Here is an 11917-nt window from a genome sequence, read left to right as displayed (position 1 = left end):
ACTTGAGAGTAATCGAGTATTCGACTCGTGAGTAATCGAGTATTCGACTCGTGAGTAATCGAGTATTCGACTCGAGAGTAATCGAGTATTCGACTCGTGAGTAATCGAGTATTCGACTTGAGAGTAATCGAGTATTCGACTCGTGAGTAATCGAGTATTCGACTCGAGAGTAATCGAGTATTCGACTCGTGAGTAATCGAGTATTCGACTCGAGAGTAATCGAGTATTCGACTCGAGAGTAATCGAGTATTCGACTCGTGAGTAATCGAGTATTCGACTCGAGAGTAATCGAGTATTCGACTCGAGAGTAATCGAGTATTCGACTCGAGAGTAATCGAGTATTCGACTCGAGAGTAATCGAGTATTCGACTCGAGAGTAATCGAGTATTCGACTCGAGAGTAATCGAGTATTCGACTCGTGAGTAATCGAGTATTCGACTCGAGAGTAATCGAGTATTCGACTCGTGAGTAATCGAGTATTCGACTCGAGAGTAATCGAGTATTCGACTCGAGAGTAATCGAGTATTCGACTCGTGAGTAATCGAGTATTCGACTCGAGAGTAATCGAGTATTCGACTCGTGAGTAATCGAGTATTCGACTCGAGAGTAATCGAGTATTCGACTCGAGAGTAATCGAGTATTCGACTCGTGAGTAATCGAGTATTCGACTCGAGAGTAATCGAGTATTCGAGTAATCGAGTATTCGAGTAATCGAGTAATCGAGTATTTGACCCGAGAGTAATCGAGTATTCGACTCGAGAGTAATCAAGAATTCGATGATATAATTACTAAAAAAAGATACGAATTATTGACAATGGCACTAACAATCTTTTTAGTAATTTTATAATCTGATAGCGCAAGGATAGAACAAATAAAACTCTTTCAAGAATTAGATATTAGTATCGGTAACCGTTAAGAGGAATTTTGATTATGTGACATTTGTGAAAGTCAAGATATAAGTTAACTTAACTAAAGTTAATTCTTATTTGCAGGTATTTTGCTTCGTAACTTTGGACCAGTAATCTGATTTTTATAATTTCACGGTGAAAATTCGTCACGCGTGTGTTTTTTTTGGACACCATGTTTTTTTTAAGTGCCAGTGTGTTTGATCCAAAAACTGCTGTGGACACAATTTAATATAATTTGGATTTCCGCCAACTGGTAATTTTGGTTCCTTTGCATTGCCGTACCATTTTTAACGATATTCGCTTGTGACTTAAAAATCATCCACACTTTATCAGAATTTGGTTAGTATTTTGAATTTTAATATTATGTTGTGAAAGAAATAATCAAATCTGCTAGAGAAAACTAAAAATAACGAATTTTAACCTAGCGTCTTCTGTTAGTGCGTTGGAAGGTTATGATATTCTACTAAGTTGATGCTGTTGTTGTCACTCTAGCGAATTGGTGTAATTTCTCTCAAAATGTATTTTCAAGCATGTGTGTTTGTGTTATAAATTATTAATTTAGACACTTTCATTTCAGGATAAAAAATTTAAGTGCCTTATATTATCATTATACATGAGTCGAGGACATCATATATATGTACACGTCCTGTCATATGACCATATCGACGACTACGTATCGGTTTACGTGGACCAAAAAAAAGATGTAACAGCCATTAATGTCACATTCCTTCAAAGATACCACCTTTTGCCCCGAGGTATCACATCATTCCATATAATGAACTGCTAAAGCCTTTTCCTTAATCGCTTCATAATATATATTCTTAAGTTTTTAAAACAAGCGTTCGCGCATTATATTATTATAAATATGGGGATAAAAGTTAAATATTTATTTATGAGCTAGGTTCAAATTTAGAGTTATTGATCAACCACCCAAAAATGGTTGTTTTTATAAATAATGAAATGCATAGTACTTATATATTGCTTGTTTTCTGGTTAAATTAAGTTTGGTTTGGTCATAAGATATTGATTCAGGTTAACATTTAGTTTAGAAGACCTAAAAATGTACCATTTATGGTTTTAGTCAATTTTAGAATTAAAAAATAGTAGAAACGCTGTTGGTACCATTTTGCATACGTTGTACCATTACTACCACTAGTACATGCAGGCAAGAGAAACGTATTAAATCCTTTTGGTTTCGTGCTCCCAAAAATATGATTTCGAAATGCAGATTAATAATAATATGGTCATTGCTTACCACATTTCTTAATTTTAACTGGTCCTCGTCTCGTCCATTATAACTCTAAATAATAAAATCTAGTATTTACTGATATAAAATGTCGCTAATTCTAAATTTCAAAATTTTTATGCTTATAGCATCTCTTGATGCTAAGCACGTGTTTCTTTTGCTTAATAGTTAATCGTTTCCTAATATATATACTACCTAGTATGCATTCACAGAAAGCAAAAGTAGAACGTTCCTTTTGGAAGAAAAAACTAAGTGGTCTAGGGGTTAGATATTGTCTACCAAATTTGCGGAAAGGTTAATTCATATTTAAAAAAAAAGCACATTTTGATCAGTGCATATTTAAATCAAACTGCAAGAAGTTAAGTGCTGAATTTATCATTTCTGATTTTTAAATCTTATTTGATGTCTTAAGATTTTGGTAAAGTATTGCGCTATTGCAATTTATTTGATTTAAATTGTACTATTGCACCTTATTTAAATAGTACTAATCTGTACCATATATTGGGCAAAACAAACTTCATTAAAATCTGTACCACATTGCGCCCTATTTTTTCGGTTTTAACCACTTTTAATTTCAAATTTTTAATCATTAACGATAAGAGCATGTACCATATTTCAAGATCCATTGTTTTTTCCAGTAGGGATAGAATTTTAGATTGTAACAATAGAATTTCGACTAATGTTGACCATTTTTATTGTACCATAGACGTATAATTCTTATATTATATTATATTATATTATATTATATTATTATTATATTCATAAATGGTACAATTAGGGAAATATAGTAAAATAATTTTGGCATTTGCAAATTACATGATTTCTAAGGAAAATTTGTGCATAACAGTATGTGGTAACAACGTTATAAAGTAAGCCTAGTTCTACAATCTGTACATATTGTGGTTCTGGTACAACGGTGCAAAATGTAATATTTAGTACAATATAAGATAAATGCAAGTATTGAAGTGGAAAAGTAAATTTTTGAAATTTCTAAACTAAATTAGACGCTGAATCCTAGAAATTGTAAATAAGTTAACATTAAAATCGTATAAACATTACGCAGTAATCACCCGAACGTCATAACAAGGAAAATTCATAATCACGAATAAAAAAAAAACACATTTTTAAAATCATATAAAGGGGAATATTACATGAATAACTAGTCTAATTCATAAAATTTTACTTTATTATTTTTTTCGTGGTGTTTTATATGCTGATACAATGGTGCATCGACTGCTAATATGAAGTTTATTTTGAAGAGATAAAATATATATTTTGGGTAATCCAAGGCACCGAAAACTTGGTGCGAACACCCAAAAAATTTATTGTATAAAGAAGTGCAATTTTTTTGTTTGTTTATGATATAACCGTAAAAAGAGTTTGTGTTCACGAAAACTTTCTTAGGCAGGTTTTTAGTTCCACATCGAGATGGTTACGGCTTATTTTTTGACGTGGATTTTAATCAAATCAAAGAAAATTTTGCCATTATATAAATTTAAAGACGACTCTTTACAAAAAAAAAATTATCCTTCCAAATGTGGTCTATTATAGAAAATAGCGTACTTAAATATATTTTTCAAAATTTGAAAATATTGTAATTTATATATCAGGATGAAGTAGTATTTGAAAATACGTGTTTTGAATGTTATTTTTGTTTCTCAGTTTATGATTTTGATTTTTTAATTAATCAAACGTACTTACTAATCAAAATAATTCAAAACTATTTTTCAAAATTTAATTTGTTCGTAAAGATTTCACTAGTTCAAATTAAAATATTTTGAACCATCAAAATATGGATTTAAATATATACATCGAAGTGGGACTATTGCTATGGACGGATTGTCGTTAAGTGTTGTTGTTTGTGTGTTTGTTGTGGAAAAGCGACGACACGGTAGGTGGAGCTGCGAAAAATAATTTATTAATATATTTTATAATGCTGGCCTGGCCGGTGCTCGAACACAGACAGTCGCTCGCAGCGTAATCTCCGACACCCGACGCCTCTAACAACTGCGCCACACCGCTCTGAACAAATTTACTCGGAAAATCTAGTTTTTCCTTGCAACGCGGGGGGGGGGGGATTTGTCAAGTTAAGTTGTCGCAATTCTCGTTCCTTTTTCCGGGTTTTTTTACGTATATTTACGGCGTTTTAGGGTCAAGCTAACCTCAAACTTCGCCTCCCCCCACCCTAATTTCGACCCCCTGCGGGTCGGACTGGGGATTTGCGGACAACCATATTCCGTTCTCTTTTCGTATCACATAGGCTTTTTCGCCCGACAATTTTCTCCCTCGCCCCTGAATCGCGAGGCCCCGCTGACGGTGCGGTCTGCGGGTCGGACTGGGGATTTGCGTTGTGGCACTTTCTATAGCGGTACAAGTAGATTGTTAACTAGTAGTGCCCGTAAAGGCAGAAGAGATAGATCCGTTAGACATTGCAGCAGAGAGCATATAATATTATATAATAATAATTAGTGTGGCACTTTCTTATCGAAACCGTGCTTGGTCAGAAGTAATAAGTGTGGCACTTTCTTATCGAAACCGTGTTTGGTCAGAAGTAATGAGTGTGGCACTTTCTTATCGAAACCGTGTATGGTCAGAAGTAATAAATAAGTGTGTGTGGCACTTTCTTATCGAAACCGTGTTTGGTCAGAAGTAATAAGTGTGGCACTTTCTTATCGAAACCGTGTATGGTCAGAAGTAATAAGTGTGGCACTTTCTTATCGAAACCGTGTATGGTCAGAAGTAATAAATAAGTGTGGCACTTTCTTATTGAAAGAAACCGTGTATGGTCAGAAGTAATAAATAAGTGTGGCACTTTCTTATGGAAATCGTGTATGGTCAGAAGTAATAAATAAGTGTGGCATTTTCTTATCGAAACCGTGTATGGTCAGAAGTAATAAATAAGTGTGGCTCTTTCTTATTGAAAGAAACCGTGTATGGTCAGAAGTAATAAATAAGTGTGGCACTTTCTTATCGAAACCGTGTATGGTCAGAAATAATAAATAAGTGTGGCTCTTTCTTATTGAAAGAAACCGTGTATGGTCAGAAGTAATAAATAAGTGTGGCACTTTCTTATCGAAACCGTGTATGGTCAGAAGTAATAAACAAGTGTGGCACTTTCTTATTGAAAGAAACCGTGTATGGTCAGAAGTAATAAATAAGTGTGGCACTTTCTTATGGAAACCGTGTATGGTCAGAAGTAATAAATAAGTGTGGCATTTTCTTATTGAAAGAAACCGTGTATGGTCAGAAGTAATAAATAAGTGTGGCACTTTCTTATTGAAAGAAACCGTGTATGGTCAGAAGTAATAAATAAGTGTGGCATTTTCTTATCGAAACCGTGTATGGTCAGAAGTAATAAATAAGTGTGGCACTTTCTTATTGAAAGAAACCGTGTATGGTCAGAAGTAATAAATAAGTGTGGCACTTTCTTATTGAAAGAAACCGTGTATGGTCAGAAGTAATAAATAAGTGTGGCACTTTCTTATCGAAACCGTGTATGGTCAGAAGTAATGAATAAGTGTGGCACTTTCTTATCGAAACCGTGTATGGTCAGAAGTAATAAATAAGTGTGGCACTTTCTTATTGAAAGAAACCGTGTATGGTCAGAAGTAATAAATAAGTGTGGCATTTTCTTATCGAAACCGTGTATGGTCAGAAGTAATAAATAAGTGTGGCACTTTCTTATTGAAAGAAACCGTGTATGGTCAGAAGTAATAAATAAGTGTGGCACTTTCTTATTGAAAGAAACCGTGTATGGTCAGAAGTAATGAATAAGTGTGGCACTTTCTTATTGAAACCGTGTATGGTCAGAAGTAATAAATAAGTGTGGCATTTTCTTATCGAAACCGTGTATGGTCAGAAGTAATAAATAAGTGTGGCATTTTCTTATCGAAACCGTGTATGGTCAGAAGTAATAAATAAGTGTGGCACTTTCTTATTGAAAGAAACCGTGTATGGTCAGAAGTAATAAATAAGTGTGGCACTTTCTTATTGAAAGAAACCGTGTATGGTCAGAAGTAATAAATAAGTGTGGCACTTTCTTATTGAAAGAAACCGTGTATGGTCAGAAGTAATAAATAAGTGTGGCATTTTCTTATCGAAACCGTGTATGGTCAGAAGTAATAAATAAGTGTGGCACTTTCTTATTGAAAGAAACCGTGTATGGTCAGAAGTAATAAATAAGTGTGGCACTTTCTTATGGAAATCGTGTATGGTCAGAAGTAATAAATAAGTGTGGCATTTTCTTATCGAAACCGTGTATGGTCATAAGTAATAAATAAGTGTGGCTCTTTCTTATTGAAAGAAACCGTGTATGGTCAGAAGTAATAAATAAGTGTGGCACTTTCTTATCGAAACCGTGTATGGTCAGAAGTAATAAATAAGTGTGGCACTTTCTTATTGAAAGAAACCGTGTATGGTCAGAAGTAATAAATAAGTGTGGCACTTTCTTATGGAAACCGTGTATGGTCAGAAGTAATAAATAAGTGTGGCATTTTCTTATTGAAAGAAACCGTGTATGGTCAGAAGTAATAAATAAGTGTGGCACTTTCTTATTGAAAGAAACCGTGTATGGTCAGAAGTAATAAATAAGTGTGGCATTTTCTTATCGAAACCGTGTATGGTCAGAAGTAATAAATAAGTGTGGCACTTTCTTATTGAAAGAAACCGTGTATGGTCAGAAGTAATAAATAAGTGTGGCACTTTCTTATTGAAAGAAACCGTGTATGGTCAGAAGTAATAAATAAGTGTGGCATTTTCTTATTGAAAGAAACCGTGTATGGTCAGAAGTAATAAATAAGTGTGGCACTTTCTTATTGAAAGAAACCGTGTATGGTCAGAAGTAATAAATAAGTGTGGTACTTTCTTATCGAAACCGTGTATGGTCAGAAGTAATAAATAAGTGTGGCACTTTCTTATCGAAACCGTGTATGGTCAGAAGTAATAAATAAGTGTGGCACTTTCTTATTGAAAGAAACCGTGTATGGTCAGAAGTAATAAATAAGTGTGGCATTTTCTTATCGAAACCGTGTATGGTCAGAAGTAATAAATAAGTGTGGCACTTTCTTATTGAAAGAAACCGTGAATGGTCAGAAGTAATAAATAAGTGTGGCACTTTCTTATTGAAAGAAACCGTGTATGGTCAGAAGTAATAAATAAGTGTGGCACTTTCTTATTGAAACCGTGTATGGTCAGAAGTAATAAATAAGTGTGGCATTTTCTTATCGAAACCGTGTATGGTCAGAAGTAATAAATAAGTGTGGCACTTTCTTATTGAAAGAAACCGTGTATGGTCAGAAGTAATAAATAAGTGTGGCACTTTCTTATTGAAAGAAACCGTGTATGGTCAGAAGTAATAAATAAGTGTGGCATTTTCTTATTGAAAGAAACCGTGTATGGTCAGAAGTAATAAATAAGTGTGGCACTTTCTTATTGAAAGAAACCGTGTATGGTCAGAAGTAATAAATAAGTGTGGCATTTTCTTATCGAAACCAGGTATGGTCAGAAGTAATAAATAAGTGTGGCACTTTCTTATCGAAACCGTGTATGGTCAGAAGTAATAAATAAGTGTGGCATTTTCTTATTGAAAGAAACCGTGTATGGTCAGAAGTAATAAATAAGTGTGGCACTTTCTTATTGAAAGAAACCGTGTATGGTTAGAAGTAATAAATAAGTGTGGCACTTTCTTATCGAAACCGTGTATGGTCAGAAGTAATAAATAAGTGTGGCACTTTCTAATCGAAACCGTGTATGGTCAGAAGTAATAAATAAGTGTGGCTCTTTCTTATTGAAAGAAACCGTGTATGGTCAGAAGTCAATAAATAAGTGTGGCACTTTCTTATTGAAAGAAACCGTGTATGGTCAGAAGTAATAAATAAGTGTGGCACTTTCTTATGGAAATCGTGTATGGTCAGAAGTAATAAATAAGTGTGGCATTTTCTTATCGAAACCGTGTATGGTCAGAAGTAATAAATAAGTGTGGCACTTTCTTATTGAAAGAAACCGTGTATGGTCAGAAGTAATAAATAAGTGTGGCACTTTCTTATGGAAATCGTGTATGGTCAGAAGTAATAAATAAGTGTGGCATTTTCTTATCGAAACCGTGTATGGTCAGAAGTAATAAATAAGTGTGGCTCTTTCTTATTGAAAGAAACCGTGTATGGTCAGAAGTAATAAATAAGTGTGGCACTTTGTTATGGAAATCGTGTATGGTCAGAAGTAATAAATAAGTGTGGCACTTTCTTATTGAAAGAAACCGTGTATGGTCAGAAGTAATAAATAAGTGTGGCACTTTCTTATGGAAATCGTGTATGGTCAGAAGTAATAAATAAGTGTGGCATTTTCTTATCGAAACCGTGTATGGTCAGAAGTAATAAATAAGTGTGGCACTTTCTTATTGAAAGAAACCGTGTATGGTCAGAAGTAATAAATAAGTGTGGCACTTTCTTATGGAAATCGTGTATGGTCAGAAGTAATAAATAAGTGTGGCATTTTCTTATCGAAACCGTGTATGGTCAGAAGTAATAAATAAGTGTGGCTCTTTCTTATTGAAAGAAACCGTGTATGGTCAGAAGTAATAAATAAGTGTGGCACTTTGTTATGGAAATCGTGTATGGTCAGAAGTAATAAATAAGTGTGGCACTTTCTTATTGAAAGAAACCGTGTATGGTCAGAAGTAATAAATAAGTGTGGCACTTTCTTATGGAAATCGTGTATGGTCAGAAGTAATAAATAAGTGTGGCATTTTCTTATCGAAACCGTGTATGGTCAGAAGTAATAAATAAGTGTGGCACTTTCTTATTGAAAGAAACCGTGTATGGTCAGAAGTAATAAATAAGTGTGGCACTTTCTTATGGAAATCGTGTATGGTCAGAAGTAATAAATAAGTGTGGCACTTTCTTATTGAAAGAAACCATGTATGGTCAGAAGTAATAAATAAGTGTGGCTCTTTCTTATTGAAAGAAACCGTGTATGGTCAGAAGTAAAAAATAAGTGTGGCACTTTCTTATCGAAACCGTGTATGGTCAGAAGTAATAAATAAGTGTGGCACTTTCTTATTGAAAGAAACCGTGTATGGTCAGAAGTAATAAATAAGTGTGGCACTTTCTTATGGAAATCGTGTATGGTCAGAAGTAATAAATAAGTGTGGCATTTTCTTAACGAAACCGTGTATGGTCAGAAGTAATAAATAAGTGTGGCACTTTCTTATTGAAAGAAACCGTGTATGGTCAGAAGTAATAAATAAGTGTGGCACTTTCTTATGGAAATCGTGTATGGTCAGAAGTAATAAATAAGTGTGGCATTTTCTTATCGAAACCGTGTATGGTCAGAAGTAATAAATAAGTGTGGCTCTTTCTTATTGAAAGAAACCGTGTATGGTCAGAAGTAATAAATAAGTGTGGCACTTTCTTATGGAAATCGTGTATGGTCAGAAGTTATAAATAAGTGTGGCACTTTCTTATTGAAAGAAACCGTGTATGGTCAGAAGTAATAAATAAGTGTGGCACTTTCTTATGGAAATCGTGTATGGTCAGAAGTAATAAATAAGTGTGGCATTTTCTTATCGAAACCGTGTATGGTCAGAAGTAATAAATAAGTGTGGCACTTTCTTATTGAAAGAAACCGTGTATGGCCAGAAGTAATAAATAAGTGTGGCACTTTCTTATGGAAATCGTGTATGGTCAGAAGTAATAAATAAGTGTGGCATTTTCTTATCGAAACCGTGTATGGTCAGAAGTAATAAATAAGTGTGGCTCTTTCTTATTGAATGAAACCGTGTATGGTCAGAAGTAATAAATAAGTGTGGCACTTTCTTATCGAAACCGTGTATGGTCAGAAGTAATAAATAAGTGTGGCATTTTCTTATCGAAACCGTGTATGGTCAGAAGTAATAAATAAGTGTGGCATTTTCTTATCGAAACCGTGTATGGTCAGAAGTAATAAATAAGTGTGGCACTTTCTTATTGAAAGAAACCGTGTATGGTCAGAAGTAATAAATAAGTGTGGCACTTTCTTATTGAAAGAAACCGTGTATGGTCAGAAGTAATAAATAAGTGTGGCATTTTCTTATTGAAAGAAACCGTGTATGGTCAGAAGTAATAAATAAGTGTGGCACTTTCTTATTGAAAGAAACCGTGTATGGTCAGAAGTAATAAATAAGTGTGGCACTTTCTTATCGAAACCGTGTATGGTCAGAAGTAATAAATAAGTGTGGCATTTTCTTATTGAAAGAAACCGTGTATGGTCAGAAGTAATAAATAAGTGTGGCACTTTCTTATTGAAAGAAACCGTGTATGGTCAGAAGTAATAAATAAGTGTGGCTCTTTCTTATTGAAAGAAACCGTGTATGGTCAGAAGTAATAAATAAGTGTGGCACTTTCTTATTGAAAGAAACCGTGTATGGTCAGAAGTAATAAATAAGTGTGGCATTTTCTTATTGAAAGAAACCGTGTATGGTCAGAAGTAATAAATAAGTGTGGCACTTTCTTATTGAAAGAAACCGTGTATGGTCAGAAGTAATAAATAAGTGTGGCACTTTCTTATCGAAACCGTGTATGGTCAGAAGTAATAAATAAGTGTGGCATTTTCTTATTGAAAGAAACCGTGTATGGTCAGAAGTAATAAATAAGTGTGGCACTTTCTTATTGAAAGAAACCGTGTATGGTCAGAAGTAATAAATAAGTGTGGCTCTTTCTTATTGAAAGAAACCGTGTATGGTCAGAAGTAATAAATAAGTGTGGCACTTTCTTATTGAAAGAAACCGTGTATGGTCAGAAGTAATAAATAAGTGTGGCACTTTCTTATTGAAAGAAACCGTGTATGGTCAGAAGTAATAAATAAGTGTGGCACTTTCTTATGGAAACCGTGTATGGTCAGAAGTAATAAATAAGTGTGGCATTTTCTTATTGAAAGAAACCGTGTATGGTCAGAAGTAATAAATAAGTGTGGCACTTTCTTATTGAAAGAAACCGTGTATGGTCAGAAGTAATAAATAAGTGTGGCATTTTCTTATCGAAACCGTGTATGGTCAGAAGTAATAAATAAGTGTGGCACTTTCTTATTGAAAGAAACCGTGTATGGTCAGAAGTAATAAATAAGTGTGGCACTTTCTTATTGAAAAAAACCGTGTATGGTCAGAAGTAATAAATAAGTGTGGCATTTTCTTATTGAAAGAAACCGTGTATGGTCAGAAGTAATAAATAAGTGTGGCACTTTCTTATTGAAAGAAACCGTGTATGGTCAGAAGTAATAAATAAGTGTGGTACTTTCTTATCGAAACCGTGTATGGTCAGAAGTAATAAATAAGTGTGGCACTTTCTTATCGAAACCGTGTATGGTCAGAAGTAATAAATAAGTGTGGCACTTTCTTATTGAAAGAAACCGTGTATGGTCAGAAGTAATAAATAAGTGTGGCATTTTCTTATCGAAACCGTGTATGGTCAGAAGTAATAAATAAGTGTGGCACTTTCTTATTGAAAGAAACCGTGAATGGTCAGAAGTAATAAATAAGTGTGGCACTTTCTTATTGAAAGAAACCGTGTATGGTCAGAAGTAATAAATAAGTGTGGCACTTTCTTATTGAAACCGTGTATGGTCAGAAGTAATAAATAAGTGTGGCATTTTCTTATCGAAACCGTGTATGGTCAGAAGTAATAAATAAGTGTGGCATTTTCTTATCGAAACCGTGTATGGTCAGAAGTAATAAATAAGTGTGGCACTTTCTTATTGAAAGAAACCGTGTATGGTCAGAAGTAATAAATAAGTG

Source organism: Leiobunum rupestre, chromosome 2, assembly GCF_980474605.1.
Source record: "Leiobunum rupestre chromosome 2, qqLeiRupe1.1.hap1, whole genome shotgun sequence".
Lineage (NCBI taxonomy): Eukaryota > Metazoa > Arthropoda > Arachnida > Opiliones > Sclerosomatidae > Leiobunum > Leiobunum rupestre.
This window is presented reverse-complemented; position numbering follows the sequence as displayed.